This window comes from Lagopus muta, chromosome 5 (genome assembly GCF_023343835.1).
Source record: "Lagopus muta isolate bLagMut1 chromosome 5, bLagMut1 primary, whole genome shotgun sequence".
Lineage (NCBI taxonomy): Eukaryota > Metazoa > Chordata > Aves > Galliformes > Phasianidae > Lagopus > Lagopus muta.
Window position 1 is genome coordinate 43,305,711 of NC_064437.1, and position 20,767 is coordinate 43,326,477.

Here is a 20,767-nt window from a genome sequence, read left to right on the forward strand (position 1 = left end):
CAGCCCCTTGAATGTTTAGAAAACACAAGTGTATGAGTACTGGTTTCCAGAACAGAGATGAACTCCAACACGTAGGTGTTGAGTTATCAAATTCCCACAGCTCCACACTACATAGGGTATGCTGTTATTTGTCACTGGCCCATGAATTTTCTGCAGTTATTTTTACTTTCAGTATTTATTTGGCATAAAACTTTGTACCATACAGCTCATCCCTCGTTTATACAGGAGATCACAATAACTAATCACAATTGCATTTCACATTTAGTGGGAAAAAAAAAAGTCTGCTTGTCTGCTTGTGTAGGGTTGCTGTAACATCCATGCCACGTTTCTTCTGCACATATTCTATTAAAAACCTAGTAAGAATCAGGTAATTAAACAGTCCTTGATGGCATTCCATCAGTGCTTGCAACAACCAAAATACTTCATGGCAATTTAAAAAAAAAAAAAAAAAAAAAAGAAAGGTTGCTCTGGAAGTAATGCCTCCTATTTTATTAGGTTGGCCCACAGCATCAGAGGCAGATGTTGATCTTATGGCAGTAGAGACTGAAATTTCCTAACAATATTTAATTACATGTTGTTGCCACGTGACAGATAGCAGCAGAGGGGTAGTCTGACAGAATGAAGCAAAGGTGAGGAATTGAATACTTCTATGAAGAAAAAATGGTACCATTCACATTCATCAACGGTTACTGAATGTTTATGGAGACTAAACAGTGGCTGTGAGCACAATGACGTAGTAGGTGGTGAATTTCAGCAATGACACCTTCATAGCAGATATGAAACAGTGAGTTATTGTTCATGGCTGGTGAAAACGTATTGCTGATCATGGTGGCTACGTTGAAAAACAATGCTGTGTAGCTGAGAACTTGCTTTATCAAATAACATTATTGAGCTCTTATTATCAGTTGTAGTTTCCATGGAAATAAATAGGAGGCATCATTTTTGAAGTCCGATATGTAGAAAGGTTTGATCATCCATAGGGTGAAAATGATTAGGTTTTTTCGTTACTAGTCAAGGTCAACGACCCCTGAAACACAATAGACAAAGAAGACGCACACAGATCTTCCCCAGAAAACAAAGCAAAGTTAGTAACAAAGATTTTAAGGCATCTGAATCAAAACACTGTAGAAGAGGGACTCATATAAGCAGAGAATAAAGAAACAGCACAGTGAGTGGAGAATTCTTCTAGTGGAGTATGCAGCATTATTAGCAATAATTATAGCACTATAGTCTCTAAGAATGGCTGTTTCCAGGCAGCAAAGATCATTATTGCCTTTAATAGCAAACTGTAATGTGTTATTTTAAAATTGCATAATAGTGTCACGTAATGCCTAGAGGAAACCTTTAAGACAATCTGTAGAAAACTGTATTATCAGTAAAGTTAAGAACCCATGTCCCTGCCTTCAAATTTAAATCAGTTTGTGAGGGCACTGCATCACAGTGTTTCTCTTTTAAGTTGTTGCTGGAGCACACCATTTTTCTGCTTGTTGTGTGGAAGTCTGGGGCTGGAGTTCACTCTGAGGTTACAAGCTTTTTTCAGCCTGGTTGGAGACAGGTAATTACATGGGCTGCAAGCACATGCCTGCTAAGACAATGAGTCACATTTCATTTATCTTTTGCTGCCATGTACACCCATTGTACAGGCAAAATTTAGACTGCACACTGTATAGATGTGGGCACACTGCACTGGTTATATATATATTTAGACCATGCTTGTAACAGTGCAGAAAGACAAACCAGTATAGTGACTCACAGGGTTTCTGCTATGAGTGATTACACAATCTGTATCCAGTTTATTAGATGTTTAAAGCCATATTTGTAATTAAGTAACTGCTGCCTGGAGAGGCAAGAAGTAAAAAAATAATAATAATTAAAAAAAGCCAGATCCAAGAACCAGACTAAAGCTGAAGTGGTTCTAGTAATTCTACCTCTGAGCAAGCTTTTAAAATTAAATGAATTTACATCGTGTCATTATTCCTAGAACTTATGTAGTGCATACTTTATTGCCTATGGAGACAGCTTCAATCATGCTCAAGCATTAAGTTGAATTAGAGTCCCAGAGTGCCTACCCCCCTTCTCCTTTTAGCAGGTCTCTGTTTAGGCACAAGGTCACAAATGGAGATGAGCTGCATGCTACCTGCAAGTCCCTCATCTGCCTATTAAGGGTGGATCACAAGTTTTATGGCTGCAAGGCTTATGTCAGCAAAACCATCATTAATTTAATTTATTAGGGGGAACAGCGAATGATATGAAATAATGTATAGCCAAGCTACTCTGACAATACACTATCTGCTTATTACAGGCAAACCTGTTCTATTCTGTACCTCCATACTGAAGCCAGTCTTTCCCTCTGGGATCACTTAAGATGTGATTTTTTTATTTTTTTTATTTTTAATCTGTTTCATACCTACCCTGTGATCAAAACTTGCCATTCTCTTCTCCTAGAAAATCTCCCTCTGCATTGTGTTCCAAAGCGTCTCCCCTCAACCCTTTCTTTTCTTTTCCTCTCTGCATCCTTAGGGGAATTCTGTACTTTTCCAGTCTTTAAGTTTATTTCATTTGCTTGCATGAGATCTGGAAGAACATTGGGGAGGACGTGAAAAAAGAAAGAATGTGATCCTAATGCAAGATCTGAATTAGAGGGTGTCTTTTCCTACACTACAGAGGGGGGTACTGCAACAGCTGTTTTTCTGTCTGTATCATGCAACTGATTTTAAGAATTAGTTTTATCAATAGTCAACTTAAATACTATTTTTGGAGCTTTTCAAGACAGTTCATCAACATGGACAATGCACTTTTTGTAGTATCGTTACCTTGCTCATTTTAAGATGTTTTAACTCGATTATGTTTATCAGGGAATCAGCAATTCAGCCTATGCATTACAAATGTGTTCTTGAAGTAATTCACACTCTAGTTATACATTTCCAACATAAAGGAATCAGAAGAGCAGACCTCTCCCAAACAGTATCAAGCAAACCACAAAAAAAACTAATATTCATCACCTCTCCAGTTACCTACATCAGTGCTTCCCTTTAAGTCTTGCATTGAGTCTAGTTGGTTTGGACTCTGAATTTATGACACAAAAGTATCTGAAACAGGCTATTGGAATGAAAATGCTAAACAAACTTAGGACTAGATACTAACTGGTGACCATAGGCACTTACAAGTATACAGTGTTTCCTCATTAGCTATAATGTTCTTTCACTCCAAGTTTGTTTTCCAGTCGTCCTATCCAGCTACTTCAAATAGTTCATAATTTCAGACATCTTCGTTAAAGGGCTCTGGAATGAGAATTCAGTAATTACTTTTCTGATCTAGATGCCTCTCTGAATCTAAAGTCATTCACCATCAAGTTGCAATCAACACTAAGAAGAGGTTTTTTTTTGTTTGGTGGGTTTTTTTTTAATACAGAATAAGTATTTTAGCACATGGATATTACCTACATACTCATTCTGATGGTTCTCCAGAGCACAGATGTCATTAACTTAGATAGTTGCTGGATTTAAGTGGTTATTTATTCCAGACAACTTCAGAGTTTTATTGATATGGTTGATTTTTAGAGTAGCATATAGTTACATCTCTTCTAGAGTTGGCTTAGTTTAATATTCTGCATAGAAAATCTCAAGAATTTGAGGCAAATTTCCACTACTGGTAACAAACAAGTAGCTAACAAGTATATTCTTTAAAACTATATTGTATATAGGTATTTAGAGCAAAGGAATACTGAAAAATGAAATGACTTTTACAGCTTGAACAGGCATTCAAAAATCCTCTCATACAACCTTTTGCATGTGCATGGACAACACATGGAAGATGTTTTAATTTTCTTTAAGTTGTTTGTTCCTAGGAGAATCCAAGTATCTTCTATATTCATTAGATTAGCATTAATCACAATAACAACAGCAAATTCCCCTGCAGGATAAACTTCAAAAAACATCATTCACTGTAACCCACATGAAACCACACATGCTCAACCTCTGTATTTTTTAATAGAAAAACTTCCTGTGCCTGTACTAGGTTTATGAACTTTCCAGATACAGCAATTAGATAATGCACATTAGCAAAGAGAATTCCAGTGCCATACTGAAACTTAAAGATAAATACCTGAAACACAGTAGTGTAAGAAACCAAAGCAAAACTTCAGCAGCTACTGCTCTGTTCAAGTTGTCACCCTGATTCAATCACCAGCAGAGCTATTGCAATTGTAACAGATATTCTTAACATTTTCAACATCAGCTTGACCTCATGGTGTCAATCCTTCTGATACATACACACAAGTAAAAATGGAATCACCTGTCCAAATCATGTTCTATCAGACAGCAAGTTATATGCTTTCCACTGTGCACTCATTTTAGTGGAACACTTAAAGTCTGCATTCCTTGCACCAAACAAACAAACAAAAAAAAAATCACCAGAATATAAACCATCGATCTGGTATTGCTATGGTTCAGTAATGATTTCTCAGTGACCAAGTACATTTTTCTCCCCACTGAGAATCATTTGACATCTTTATTTCTAAACCACAGTTCTACATTTCTGAATTGCAAAACACCAATGCTTAGATAGCATTAAGAGCTGAATTCCTAAAAAGAGCCTAGGAGCACTGAAGATTTATAGTTAAGTGCTGAATAGATATTTTTTAATGATGGGAAGACCTTGATGTCATTTCTATCCATTTGTCATTAAAGATTATTCTCACCTCTATCCTGAACCTTTATTCTTGGAAATAAATTGCAAGAGCAAAAACATTTTAATAATTTAATTTTTAAACTGCACTCTGCTTTTCAAGTCTGGGAAGACTTACTGTAAAATAACACATAGGAGGTAAAAGCAAAGAGATTATATTTCTGCCACTAATAGTTAAAGACTGTCACTTTCATCTCCCCAGAAAACAACTGCTATGCTCACCCTTATGTCACAACATCCCTGAAGACCAGTAACAGGAGATTAGTCAGTGACTGCTGTGTGGTTGGATCAGCCAGATTTCACCGCGGCTTCATCTTTCCTTGGCATCCCTGGCCAGCTGGACTCTCAGAAATAATGTTTAAGTGGCAACAGTAATATTGCTGGAATCTGAGTGAATGGGGTCTTTGTCTCATTTCAACAGTTGAATGCAGACAAGTTAAATAAATTTTACTAGCATAGCAGCCTTGCCATTAAATGTTATGATTTTCCTGTAGTAATTTGACTGCAGATATATAGGAAAACAGTCATTTATCAGTGAAGCAAAAATATATAGCTCATTAACTAGAACATAGGAAACCTGCTTGCCTGAGCAGGAGCCTCTGCTAAGCATCCATTCCAAAGTCTTGTTGTGTTAATTGAAAAAAAAACTCTTAGAAGACATTTTATACCCCATCCCTTATTGTTCTGTCTGCTCATTACTTCTGTATGTTTTTTGCTGGTGGTGGGTTGTTTTTGTTTTTGGTTGTTTTTTTTTTTTTTTTTTTTGAGTAGTGAGACTGTGTGGACCTGAGAAACATGAGGGGTTCTCATATGATTTAGCAGAAAGAGCAAAGCATGCTCAACATAAAGGGGTGTGAAACAGCAAGTTGCGCCAAGCTGTGGAACCTATAGTGTGCTGAATCAGACTTGTAAGTCACCGGTCACAGCAGACTGGAGGAGTTTCTGCAGATTCACTTTCTCCCTGAAGTCTTCTTTCTCCAAGCTACTCTCTTTTCTGGCAAATCTTTCAGTTCTTCTCTGTTTCCTCATTATACGTATTAGCAAATGACCAAGAAGCAAAAAGGAAATCTTTAAATAAGGCTGTGGCGAATCTATTAGATTATGATATGCTTTTAAGTCAATTAAGTCAACTGAATTGTGGACGGGACAACTAGCTTCATTGGCAAATTTTCTTGGACATCTATTTTGAGAATTAACACAACTCATTAAGACTTAAGATCTCAGTATTATCACAGGCACACAAAAGCTCTATGCATTACAAACCACACACTCAAGTTTACCTCCTAGTCTCACCAGCCTAAAGCACAAATATGGCTTTTAAAACCACTTCTTTGTGATGTGCTTACTTGGACAGCTGATTAATGACATCAGCTCCAGGAGCTGGAAGCTTAGTTACCAAAGCTAGAAAATTCATTCTTCCTTATGCAGAGAAAAAGGGGGATAATTGAACAGAACCATTAATAAAACCCATGAAAACGTGGGTTTTCTTAGCATCATAATTAGATTCTGTGCATATTTTAATTCCTCCACGGTTCATCTTTTCCAAAATTATTTTCAAATGTAAGAGAATATACAAGGTATCTCTGATTCTCCATCTGGTAGTGGCAGAAGGTATTCTTGTGCTCTAAGTGAACAATGAAAACAAATATAATTCAGACGTAAACAGATATGAAGTTACACAGTGCATTGGAAATCAATAAGAAAGCAACTTACACGCTGCTGAAAATCTTCCTGAAATACTTCAATTGAAGGAAGGCGTATTTTGAAAAGAATAATATTTTTCTCTAAACAAAGAGAACTGGAAAGAAGCCATTCAAAAGACAGAAAACCTCTATCCTAGATTTCATGAGGAATTAATAGCTATTAAAAAGAGGAGAACAGTCAAAGCTGTGAGACATTTCTCCTTCTAGCATAGAAGTGCTTCCCAAATTTATACAGCTTTTTATTTTGAATTCCTCAGTATCCCATAACCTTCCCCCCCCCCACTCTACTCAGTTTTTGCTAGCATTTCTGTCAGACACAGCAACTGGGGAGAAGGAGACAGCAGATAAATAAGGACTTGAACACATTGAGGCATTTAAACTATTTTCCAACTTTCAGAAGGATCTGAAATATAATAGGTTTATCCTGTTGTCTGTACACACACAAAAGTGTTATTTCTTAATAAACAGCAAAAAATTAAGTGTCAGACACATTGCCTTTGTGGCTGGATTTCAGTCATAAGTTTTGCTCTCAGACTTTTCCATTACTGAAGATGTATACTTTAGAATCTCGCAAATAATATATATAAATGTATTTTTATATATTTAGATGTACACAAGTATATACCATAGATGTTGCAAGTGTGAAGAACAACACACATGTATTAATTTGAATGTTATGACTCTGCTCTATTTGATCTGACTGCTCCTTCAGAGCCTCAGTTATCCCAACCAGGACTTTGCACTATTTCTCAGCAAGTTGTTAGCATTTAGGCCCAGCACCTAGTCACTATCCCAACCAGCCAGTGAGTAACCTCACCAAGAGAAACACCTACACTATTATTATTTAGCTCCAGAGCTGTGTTTGAGAGCTCCAGCAGTCTTCCTCTTGGAAGAAAGGCACCTTGGGAAGCACGAGGTGAGCTACGGGCATAGATCCCACCCTGTGCGTACAATTGAAAACACACCCTGGGAAGGCATATGACAGCAGGAAACCATCCATGTCATTGCATTCCTGGGAACGAGAGCCCTACGTGCCTCTGGAGAGCTGCAATTGCTGGCCACAGCACAGAAGGGAGTGTGCTGCAAACCCTGAGCACACAGAGACAGCACATGCACAGCTCAGAAGGCCATACTGTTTGTGACAGCCTTGACACTGTGTGTGCACTTGACTTCATCAGGATCAATGTGAATGGACAAGAAATGGCAGTATAAATACATTCTTCTCTCATCTCTGTTTGCAGTTTTCTCCAAGTCAGATTCCACAACTTAATTCAGCTTCAGTTTTGAAGAGACTCTCCATATTCTATGCTTCACATGGAAATGGCTCTAACTTCTAGAAGAAAAAACAAAAGCATGGAACAGAGCAGCTTATAGTGAGTATAAACTGCAGTTTCTGTTAACTAGCAATAAAATCAGCCCAAATCATGTGTCAACACTGTTTTGGTGAGGACAGTATTGTGAAGAAATCCAACAAAAAGCTGTGAAAGGAAGGTAAAAGATGGAACTTTGAGTATGAGAAAAACAGTTCAAAAACCTGCTCATTCTTGCAAGTGGCTGAAATATGCTTAATCCAAGGCTGCATTATATATAGTTCATGGCGCAACACAAAAAGGAATGAAAATGAATGATTCAAGGAAAAGATAGCAGCTGCAAACAAAGAACTCAAAAACAAAGATATACAAAAATGTTACGTAGCAGTTGGAAGAGATTGCTCTGTGCTGCCAAATAACCTCATCATTAATGTTTAGAGGAGTTTCAGAAGGAAAGGGTTAAACTAAATGATCACTATTAGGTTATCACTTCTGTTAAATTTGTTACAGAAATAAACTCAGAATTCAGAAAATTCAAGAATATCAAGATTCAAAATACCGAGAGTTTTCATAGATATTGCTTGTCTGCATGACTTCAATTGCTTTAAAAATTTCACCTTGGATTATTAATGAACAAGCATCTTGAAAACAAACAAACAAACAAGTATTTTCATTGATGCAGTAATGTGTTTCCTCTCCTTAAGATTAAAAATATATATATATCCGATTTGGTACAGCCAAATGGTACAGGCTTATTTCTTTATAAATGAAAGTGTCTTCTGTCACAAATTTCCTATGCAGCCAGTAAGATCTAAAAGTCCAAAGCAAGAACAAAAGCTATATGCACATATAAAGAGAAAACATCTTCTTGAAAATTACTACAGAAATAAGACCTGCACAATTCAACAAAAAGTGCAAGACCACATTTTGTAGAAACTACTATCATGGAGCAGGTGATATGAAACATAAGACATCAACAAATTGGGCTGAGGGCTTGTCAAGGTTTCTTGTTGTTGTTGCTGTCTTTTTGTTGTTCATGAGGTTGTTGTTTTTTATTTCTAACTGAAGTTTTAACACCTTTTCCAAACAAGAGGTGAACATTCCTATCTCCAACTGTCAATCAAAGAAACTGAGCAGTCCTTCACAGTGCTATGTTAGTGTAAGCACAACGAAGGCACTGGATCAGAGTCTACAGCTTTGCAGTGCTGCAGCTTTTTAAGGAATATTTGCCACATAATGGCAGACAAATCTATCCGAACATCTGCAAGGAGCCAATCCTGATGATCTTTGATTCCTTATTGTTGCATAAACAAGAGACACTCAATTAGCATGCAGATTTCCCATAGAAAACTGGGAAGCTGTTCTAACTTTCCTTTCCCAAAGGGAACACTGTGCCTTCTTTAAGCACACAACAAGTTTATTCTTATTTCTAATTCTGAAGTACAGAATCTTTTAGCAAACTGAACAAAAATGATCAATTGACTTCATTTGGCCCCGTGTGCAACAGGGGAGTTGGAGTTTGATGTTCTTTGAGGTCTCTTCCAACCCAAGCCATCCTATGTTTCTATGATTTGCCTTTCATTTTATCTGTGTGCATTCTTTGTGAATGCAATTCATTTCCCTTGGACAAAATTTGTTTTGCAGACCTTTCATATTAGCAAATACTGGGAACTAAGACAGTTTTGTGTGTTGAGCCTCTCATTTCTCCTTGCTCTTCTTCCAAGCAGACAAGTTGCACATAATTGAAAATTATTTTGCAACTGGAAACATAATGGTCGTTAATTTTTGAGTTCTTGCTATTTACCTGTCAATCAAAAAGTGAGAATTAAAGGCATTTTGCTATGTAAGTTATCTAAGTAGACATTTAATGCTTTGCCTAGTTATATAACCTCCAGTAACTGCAATTTTTAATAATCTTTAATAAAACAAACTTTTTCCTGAAAGACTCTAGAGGAGAGCCTCAAAGATGGAGCCTCTTACCTCTTATGAGTGACCTGGGTCTGTTCAGCCTTGAGAAAAGATAACTCAGAAGGGATCTGATCAGTGTCTATAAATAAATATCTAAGGTGTGGGAGGCAAAGGGATGAGGCCAGACTTTCTTCAGAGGCAATAGGACAAGGAGAAATGGCCACAGACTGAAGCATAGGAAGTTCCACACAAATGTGCATAAGAACTTCTTCATGATAAGGGCAATGGAGCACTGGAACAGATTGTCCAGAGTGTTTGTGCAATCTCCTTCTCTGGAGACGTTCAAGAATCATCTGGCCTCCTACACACAAAGCCTAGTCTAGGGAGCCTTCTTTGGCAGGGAGGTTGGACTAGATGATCTTTAGTGGTCCCCTCCAACCCATACAATTCTGTGTTTCTGTAATGTACTAACATACACAATTAAATTTTGCAAATAACAGTACCATATTGTAATAGGAAGAATACTATGCTCAAAAATCTGTCTCCAGCACTAGTCGGGTACAGTACAGATTCCTGAAAGAGTAGTGTTTTATTCTTCCTTGAATAAGTGGTTAGTTAGAACATGAAGGATTTTTCTTACTATAGAAATTTCATTTATATGCAATATCCTTAATTACATGAATGGTGTTATAAGCATATATATGCTGGCAGGTTAAAGACAACAATTACTCCTGATTTCTCATCAGTTGTCTGCACATTAAGTCTATTGATAACAACTCTACCAGTAGCACCTAACATGATGCCAAGGTACTCCAAGCAGCATACTTGCCTCCTTCCTGAAGTCAGAAAATACTAACGTGGACTTGCACTTTCCAGCCAATAAATATTTACGCTTATCTTATGAGACCTGAAAAGGTAACATCATTAATATTGAATATGAAGTTGCATCTAATGAGCTTCTGACTGGACACTAGGAAAGATTCATTTCTCATGAGAGTGGTCAAACACTAGAACAGATTTTCTAGAGTGGTGGCTAATGTCACATGCCTATAAGTATTCAAGTGCCATTTCAATAATAACCATACTAGTGTGTTTTTATTAGCTCCAATATGGACAGACAGCTGGACTTCAACATCTGATGACCTCTTTTGACTGTTTTATTCCATATGGTTAATATTTCACATGCATTAGATTAATGAATGCAAAAAACTTTATTTATAAATGGCTGAAAGAAAAGCAAAGAGACAATCAGTCTCTTACACCAAATTCTACTTACTATGGCTTCAAGAAGTCATTCTTATCTAATATGTTAAATGGGGCTCTCTCTTACTGAGGTACATCGTTTTGATTTATATACTTACTCCAAGTAATATACAATTTACATTGCCCATGGAAGTCTGCTCCAATTATTTATACCCCATGGTTAAAAATTTATGTCTAATCCATGGTTTGAACTTCCTGGACTTCTAATGTCTCCCTATAAACAATTTAAGTCTTTCTGCATGTTCAGCATCCCATCTTTTCTTGCTGTGCAGACAGTTACAGAGTTATTTGTTGCTAAACCTTCCTTCTGCTATGCTTCTCAGAAGCTGTATCATTTCTCATTGCTAGAACATGTCTCCATTCCTCAAGCTATTTCTGCAACTCCCCCCAATACACATCAGATTTCTCAGCATTCTCTTTCTGAATCAGGCAGCATTATTACATTTGTTTTGACATTAAACTGAGCTATTAATTTCCAGTATTTCAAGATCCATTTGTTACTTCTATATATGGATAGAAGTATAGGCACTCAGATGTATTAATGTAAGTTAGTATTTTTAGTATTAAATATGAGTGATCTACTTTTGTCCTTAGTCCCCAGTTACCAGTTTGACATAGGTTCAGTATTAAGTCTTTGCCTTATCTTTGGACCAGGCACTTAAATTTCAGTTGGCTTAGTCATATGTTTGTGCAACTTAATAACTTAGAGTTTTTGTTGTTGTTGCTTTTAAAGAAAAAAGCACTGCTAAAAAACATTGTTAGTCATTACAAATGGCATACCAGATGAAAATTAATAAGGGAAAGAACAAGCATTAATAACATTCATGTCAAACTGTCTAGGTCCACTTTTGAGAAGAGCATTTTCTACTAAAATATATCCCTCATACTTGGAAACAAGATAGTTTCAAAGATGCAGTAAGATCCTGTTTAACACACAGAAATTAAAAGCATCTCCTTCCATCTGAACGTGGTTTTTCCCTTTCATAACTCTGAGGGCTATTAATTTCTCTTTTCCCTGCTGCATTGTAAATTAACATTTTACTCCAAAAGCTTCACTTTGTTTTATCCTGTACTTTCTTACTGAGAATGTGATAAGAGAAGTCCTGGAGCTCCAAATACCTCATCTAAGTGGGATTCTGAAAGAAATATATAATTCAGCAAGGAATCAGAAGTTAACAAAGGATAGTTCACAGAATGGATGAGACTGCAATAGAGAGCTCACTGCAATACAGTGCACTTTCAACAGTGAAAAAGGTGCAGGAATAGTTTTAATTCTGTTCAAAAGAGCATTAAAAAGTTCAGATTTTCTCCCAATTATTCAAAATACAGCATGAATAATAATTGGAAAAGTTCAAAAATATAACCAGCATGGTCTGACAGAACCTGTACTCAAAGCCCAATCTGCAACTGAATGCTTTCAGTCTTACGTGGAATTTGGAATGTACATTTTTTTTTCATGTGGAAATCCATATACTATGCAGTTCTACAAAACACGCAGTCTTTCAAGAGTCTTACAAAAACTTTTCCCAATAGCCTTTCAGTGTGCTCATTTCTACTCAAACTCTCAAGCAAAATAAAATGCAGTAGTATCAAACAGAAAACACTAAGTTCAGAACTCAGAGGTCTGTTTGGCTTCATGTTGGCTAGCACTAACTGCTCATGGGGTGACACACACTGCTCAATTCTAAACGCAGCATTCAAACGTTCTGTTGAGTGCACATAGCCAAGAAAGCCAGGGCAGAGAGTGCAAGTGAAAATGATGGAAATATATGTGGAAATTAGAGGTAGAAGCAATTTATGACCTTTTAATGCCAGGCATGGTAGCCACTGAGCAACAAAGAACCTATTTATGTCCCACTTGTCTTAATATTCACAGCACACTTTTTTTTTCCCCCCCATCACTTTTGCATGTTAGTTTCTTTTAGGTACCAAGTTGTCTTCATTTCCAGAAAAAAAAAAAATATCAAGAATTTTTGTTGGGCTTTTCTTCTGCTAACTCCTAAAAATAAATAAATAAATAAATATATATATATATATATATATATATATATATATATATATTGGTTTTGGTAATCAGATTCAGATTAGATTGGTATTGTATAATGTGCTATTTAAACAATCTGCAAGTAGTACTGATCAAGGACTGCTCTTTTGAAAGCAGATTACATAGATTTGTGATAAACAGACAAGTCAAGACACTGTGTCTCAGCCAGTTAACAGAGCACCTAAAAAGTCATAAGCACGATCCCGAAATTTTATGAAGTGAGATAGCTACATTGTCAGGAAACAGAAAAATCAAAACAAAACAACAGAAAGGCAAATCATGATATATCATGCTGGAATCCATCACTTGGACCACTGTAGCCTTGGAACCACACAAATTTATCTCAGCTTCCAAACTAATTTTGTCAAAAGAAAACAATTGCAGTTTCAGAACTGAAGCCTTGTATCATCTTTGTTCTACATGGCCTAAACACATTTGCTAAAGCATCTTCTGGACAAGTGGGAAATATATCAAAAACAGCACAATCATACTGACTGATCAAATTTCTCTAAGTGGTTTCTTTGTATCCTTGAAGAACTTTTCTGCATGGCTGGGTGGGCTTCTGTTTTCATCACAGACGACTGTCAGACAGCAGAAGTACACATTGGTATGCCAGTCACATCCAGCCCCTCCATCCATCCAGAGACTGCAATCAGGTACCTGATAATAATGCAAGTCACAGCAGCTGGACTGCTGCCGCAGTGAACTGATTCATGCTGGTGCCTTGATGCAAATAACAAGGACACCGGGGCCGGAAGATGTAGGATCTTGTCTTTATAATACAGATGCTATTTTTGAGACGGAACATTCTAGTCTCTTGCCTCTCTTACAGGCATGCAGTGTACCTACATTCCCTCTTAGCCTTTGGCTGAAAAACAGCATTGGGAAATTCATAAAAAAAATCAACTGCCATGTAGAGGAGGTTGGGGAGACAAATGTAATTTAATCAGAAAACAGCTACTGTCTTTTCAGCACTCTGGCCCTATTTCTTACTGCAAGTGATATGTTCTCCCATCACCTTTGGCACTGGGTGAAAACTTGTCTAATATCCTTGACGCATAGAATGTAAGGAAAAGATTAGTCAAACACTGTTGACATGACTACTGATCAAAGGTAGCTTTTTATTATGTGAGCAGAAACATTTTCTCCTCTTCATCTCATTCTTACTGCATGATTTCATGGAGATGTATAAATATTTGCAACTTGCAAATATAATAGTTGCTAAGTTAATGTACGATTTTTTTTTTATCTCCAGTAATTTTCCTGATACTTCTACAACAGTTTTAGTGTCAAACCATCCAGCAGAACAATCCTCAAGTGATGTGCACCTCTAATACAGCCTGCAGAACAAATGATAAATTGTAGTAGCAGCAACCTAAGGTATTGTCAAGCTGCACTTAGATACTAAGTAGGAGAAAGTAATTTATTTCCTTATTCCACTTAATTTTTGTTCAGCTTTCTCCCTTGGACAATTCAACATGAAGTATACATACTGGCAGCAGATGAAAGAGACCCAAAATGAGTAGGCTTATTGTTTTTCAAATACACTGGGGATTAAATCACTTAAAAGTCTTCTGTTTGCATTACCCAATTGCATTAAGTAAACTGGTGCCAGTAGTGAAACCTCTGCTTTTAGAAAGCAATTCATAACCTACATTCAAAGACAAGTTTTGTTTGATGCTTTTGAGGATTAAAAGGGAACAAATGCACCAGTAATAGAGTTGTATCAAAAAGAAAAATAAATATCAGCAAAACTCCATTTAAGTGTTATAGTAACAAGTCTCTCATCCAAAAGCACTGGTGCACATAGAAGCACTGTTGTTAGCTATGTGAAAACTGAAACAAGTCAGATGAGGGACAAAAACAGCTAATTAGAATCATTTCCACATTTTGATAACATCAAATAACACACGTAGCTCAATATACTACCACAAGGCACATGGAAAACAGAATTAGGAATCAGAAGTCAGGAGACATCCTTCTAAAGGCTTCAGTGAGGCAAGAATGAGTTTATCATTTTCATATTACTCTGAGTAGTATGCACCGAACTACTATACAACAGTAAATGGATTAAATTACTCATCCAAATTTCTTTCAAGCTGAAGTCTTTACAATTTCAATACAACAGAAGTTACTAAATTATTGTTTAAAATTGAGAGCTATGCCTTTATACCATAGCAGATTTCTGAAACTGATGTGCACTCTGGTTCAACTTGTCCATCTGTGAAATAAACACAATTTCACATTCCTCAAAATTCTTAAGGAATTTAATCAAGAATCACATAATATGTGGCAGAAAAACAGGTGGTAGTAGTTAATCAAAATTTGTTGATGCTTTTTTTTTTTTTTTTTTTTTAAATTTCCACACATGGACTACCCTGCATATTATATCCAAACCACTGAAAAATGCTGCCAAGTAAAAATAATAAAATAAAAGTGAAGTATCTCAGAAGTCACTATGATACACAAGTGTAGAAACATAACTTTTTATCAGAGCCTACAGGGCAGAGAATGACCCTGTTCTCCTGCTTCTACCTCCTGGAATCTTCTCCAATCTCACCTGTACTCAATAGAAGTACTCTCCTGACCAGAAAGAGGTTAAAGTCTGTTTCACACTCCCTTGAATTAAATCCAGCTATCAAAAGAGCTCAGCAGTATTGTAGATTTGTATCAAGAATCTTCTAGTATTCTCACTGTTCATTCTTTTCCACACGATCCTCCCTGCTATGCCAAAATACTCAATTTTTGTACTTCCAGGATTCCTAGAGCTTGCATTTACAAATGACTAGCTGGAATTGCCTTAAACCAGGAAAATCTAAATTCACTCCATCCAAACTGACACCAATTGCACAAGTGCTTCTACCTCTCATCCCTCCATCCTCTGCAGTGAGGAATCTTGCAGCCAGCAGCAGTACATGGAGGTGGTCCTGCCCCAAGGAGCCCAAGACCTCCATTGTGTCCACGAGAAGCAATTCTGAGCAAGACAGTCTGCTCTCTGATTTGCAAAGGCACCTCATACACTGAGCTAGAACTCTTTCCTTTGACAGCCAACAGGGCAATTGGATAGCCTTAGAGTCGTGGCCTCACTGTGCTGTAGCCAGGAACAGTGTTAAACATATATGGCCTGCAGGCAAAATGGAATTCTGCTTATTCATACTCACAAGGCATTTCTCTTTGACCAAATGAAACCTTGGACCATTTGCTGGTTACCACAGAGCATTTTGTCCTACAGAAAGATTTAACTCCTTTCACGTCTCACAAGACAAAAGGTAACATGTATTGTAAGGTTCTTGGCTTAATTTATTTCTTTGGGAACAAAAACTGAATTTTCATACCCATCTTGAATAGTAATGTATGTCAAGAGGCAATAATAAAGTGGATGCTTAGTGCTCTTGACAGTAGCACGCACAGCGAGGAAAGCAGACACAAACTGAAGGCAAACAGATGTTTTAATACCTTCAGTTCCTTTCTCAAATGAATTTGTGTAATATCTTTTGTATCTTTTCAGTTCAAAGCATGATAAACAGACACCGCAACTCAGACTTCTTTCGTCAGTTCAGGTAGCACCTTTAGATAACAACAATATATGTTCTTTTGCTTATAAAATGTAAAAATCTTTCAATCCTACACATGAGAAAGCTCCTAAAGCTAAATTAATTTAGCAACCTGAGTACCAAATTTTCTCCTGGAAAATGTCTATGATCATTAGTTTTCTCATGAATCACTGTCTATACAAACATATGCAATTACACTGTTTGGAGCTTCTTTGTGTACAAGCAGGGCTACAAAGCAGGTACATGCATAAGCCATAATCCAGCAAGACTCACTGCTCCACATCTGGAATATAAGTTTATTTGGCCCAAACCTTTCCCAGGTCCCAGAAACTTTGTTTCTCATACTGCAGTGGGAGAACTTGTGCTGTGGTATTACCCACTCCACTGAGGACTCACTACAGGATATTACTGCAGCTCATGTCTATCAAACACCAGAGCTGGCTAACCTGAAGCTGACACATTCCTCCCTTATGAGCAAATCTTAGTGAAACTATACATCATCCTCTCAGTAAAGCGGCAATCAAAGCATCTCTTAGATACACAAATCAAGATCCCACGTGACTAAAAGAGAGAGAAGTGACACCATGAAGCCACAAGCCATCAGCTGTAAAGCACCAAACCCAATAAGTGTTGAAAGCCCTTGAGAGTCTGCACTTAAACCTCACTGAGAACAACGGACACCAGGGGCCAGTGCAGACAGTTTCAGAAGGAAGAAGGTGAGGCCAAGTATAGACCTCACAGTGGAAAATATAACAGCCCCACCACAGTCCTAGCTGGGCAGCAGAATGCCTGCTGCTTCCCCCTGAGACAGTCACCATTCTGCCCTGAGGGGAGAAGCAGGGAGATCCATCAATTTCTTCCCTTCAGGCAGTACAGATAATCATTATCAAATTTCCATTTAGATAGAAAATCCTTTGGAAAAGCTTGTTCTACTCCGGAAAATATCAACTGTCAGGCCCCCAGGGCACCAACAGCCTTTGTCTGATCTGATCCACCTCATCCAAGGCTCATGATAAGCCCAGGTCCTATTTCAGGCCAGGTTCAAGCTCTCCCACCCTGCCCAAGTTACCCTGCAGGGCAGCATCCTCCAGATGGGAGTTCACTGGATGGCTCTTCATCCATCCTCTGCAGCTCATTTCAAATCCAGCTCTGGCATACCGCCACCCTCCTCCATGGAGGCCTCTGTAGCTGGCTCAACTGGTCTGAATATCTCAATGAAAACCAGCATCAGCACCAAGATCTGCCTACTGCACTCAGGGCCTATGGATCACCCTTTACCCTGACCATAGCAAAGCACCGCTCAGGGATTTGCCAACAAATGCCCTACAGACTTAAGCAACATGCACAATTACACTTTATTTTACATAGACACTACTGATCTGAAACTACTACAAAATTCAGTGAGTTTGAGGAGTTTCTTTTAGGTTTTTGACGGGTGTTTCTACTGTTGCTTTTCATTTGTCGTCTTCACTTTTAAAATCCCAGCCATTAACAACTTTCAGGACCTTACAGAGCACATGAAATTTCCAAAAACATTCTGTAACAATTGATAGATCAATATGATGTGAAAGGCATTGTAATAAAGGTGTGATGACGGAAGGACCGGCAGGATAGAAAGGTGCTATGACGGAAGGGAAGAAGATTGCTTACCCATAATCAGAAGATTCCTGGTTTGCAGGGAGAAGTTTCACAAAAGAAGGATCTCCAGAAAATGAACTTTCTGCAGTGGCAGTCAGCCCTTAAATGAGGTCTAAGAGATGTGCAGCCAGGCTCCACCCCTTTCAGTCACACAGCTGAATTAATTGCCTTCACCTGTGCTCCCAGGACTGACCAGGTCTTTTCCGCAGATGTTCAATCAGAGATTCAGGCCATGACTCTGCATTTTCCATACATAGCCTTTCAACTGATTTCAGATCTGGTTTAGTGAGACTTGGAGCAACTGAAATTTCACTCTTATTTTGGATCTTGTTTCACTGACAATCAAGCCCCCACCCATCCCTGTTTCAGCTGTTCTACACTTTTAGATCAAGTTTTAACAACCTTGAAGCCTAGGGCAGCGTACAAAAATTATCCAGTGATCTGTTATTTCCCAGTGCCCTCTGAAAGAGATTCTAGGATCCCCAAATTATCATAGTTTGATATTTCACTGAAAATTTCCAAAACAGGGTTTTAAAAGGAAGGCCAAGGAGCTTGAATGAAAGTTTCATTGAAAATATTACATACATATGTAGTTTCCACTTAAGTTAATAAAAACTAACCATTGTCAGAGCAGCACAGCAAAACATATGTTTTGCTTTTGTTTTTCTTTAAGAGTAACATATTACACGAGAATCTTTTTAGTAGTAAAATTTTCAAACTGACTAACAGTATGAAATTCAACTTAAATCTGGTGCATAGCCTATATCTAACTAAGCACAGAGTTGAAAGGAGAGTTGTCTAAAGTCTTATGCTGAAGTTCAAATGCAGTTCCAGATGTAAATGGTGTCATTTTTTTTCAGGCATACGAGGCCATGAAAGTTGTCTAGGGCTATAGGATTGTTAGGGAGTATTTGGGGTTTTTTCTTCTGTTGTTTCTTTTGGCCTGCCCTGGTTTGTTGGTTTTATTTATTTATTTTTGGAAGGTAGTTCTTTTTCAACTTCTGCTGACAAAATGTCACTGTTAACCATCAGAATAGAGATGCGAGTTGGAAACCAAACAAAAACATTCCTGAAAGTAGCAATGGCACAGAACATATCACATGCAAGTACTTTACTAATTGCATGGTTTCAGAGTGTCAGAGCGAAAAAACACCTCTATGGCCAACATTTGGCAAAACATTTACAAAACTATGCACTAAAGAGAGGGCTTAAGGAAGCAAGTTCTAATAATGAGCATACGTTATCTAGGAGTTGCATGATGAAAGCATGAAAGAAGCTCCTAGTACTCCAGCCAGACAGCATGAACAGAGCTCCCCAGTCTGTGAAGATACTGCCAAGACTAATTCTCCTCATAAAGGGATACTTGAGCTGCCAGGCCCCCCTGCTGCCAGATAATTGTCTGCACTGCTGTGGATTTCAGATTATTTTTGTCTTACAAGAAGAATAGGAAGACACAGAGGAAATATAACTTACCAGAATGCAGTGAAAATGCTGAGTGGCTGACAAGCTTCTGGCTTATTTTATAAGCATCCTTTGGGAATATTCTGCTCACAGATGTATTTCAAAAGAACAGCAGTAGATGGTAAACAAACACCGTACACCTTTCTCTAAGGATCTCCAGTCCTCTCTTCCTGATCTTGAGCTATCAAATATGCAACAATTTGCCACCACAGCACAGCTTCTTGAAATGTATTTTCAAAATAAGCAGCAAGTTCACAAAGAAGATGCTTTCTACTGACATTAATTTTCGATTAATAGGAATGTCTTTGTATAAATAAATTCAGTCTCTTTAAGAAAAATAAGAATTTTTTCTTCTCTAGGCTAATCTCTAATGAAATTTTTTCAGTAACATAGAAAACTGTTGTTCCCCCCTCTGCCTCCCTCCAAAATTGATCAGATATATTAAAAATAAAGAATGTGTTACAGGGTAATATAGCTTCCTACTTGAGATAATACTTAAAATTTAGCTAATTACCTACATTTGTAAGGCCAAAATTTCTTGTGATCAAATTATACTTTGTAGTCATTTTCTGAGGGAATTAATAGAAAGACACTTCACAGCTCTCTTGACACTCCCGTCAAACAGCTAACCAACTTCATCTAGTTAAACTTTGTTTCATATTTAACTTGAGTTTACAAGCTTCAGCTTGTTGACAGCTGTGTTTATTATGTTTTTCCCATAAGAAGAAACAGATACTTAATATTCTAGAAATTTCTCAAAGTAAAGGTACCAACGTAACCATCAAGATGCTAGTTAATCCTGCTGACAAGCTAAACATGCTATTCTTAAACCCATTATTGAGTAACAGACCTCAGACAGGTTGTGGTTCTGTTCTACATTCCTTTTTTATTCCAGTGTCTTATTGGAACTGTGGAACAAGCACAGGGTAACCTAGTACTGGCCTGGAATTCTGCATCAACTTGTGCACAAAGGCATAATATCATCCCTAACTGCTATTTCTTTGTTCAGCTCTGCCATTCCATCCTGCCTTTTTCCATTGCAGTGCACTTGTAGCTCACACCAAGTCACTAATCTGCTGCAGTGATCAGGAGTCACTGATGTCTAAGATACAGTTGCTAATTAGGAAACCATGGGTTTGTTTGCCCTAGATGTCTATCCTTGCCTTGGGCAACGTTAAAAGTATTTATTTGAATAGACTC

At 37.5% G+C, this 20,767-nt stretch overlaps 1 long non-coding RNA gene across 1 annotated transcript; it reads right to left on the minus strand.

Annotated features, from left to right (window-relative positions):
* Positions 1–464: 464 nt before the first annotated feature.
* LOC125693979 (uncharacterized) lies at positions 465–18,204 on the minus strand. Its single transcript, XR_007377344.1, has 4 exons — positions 18,119–18,204; positions 3,165–3,281; positions 2,412–2,574; positions 465–1,027 (listed from the first exon to the last, which is right to left on the minus strand). It is a non-coding gene; the product is annotated as an uncharacterized LOC125693979 (long non-coding RNA).
* Positions 18,205–20,767: the final 2,563 nt, after the last annotated feature.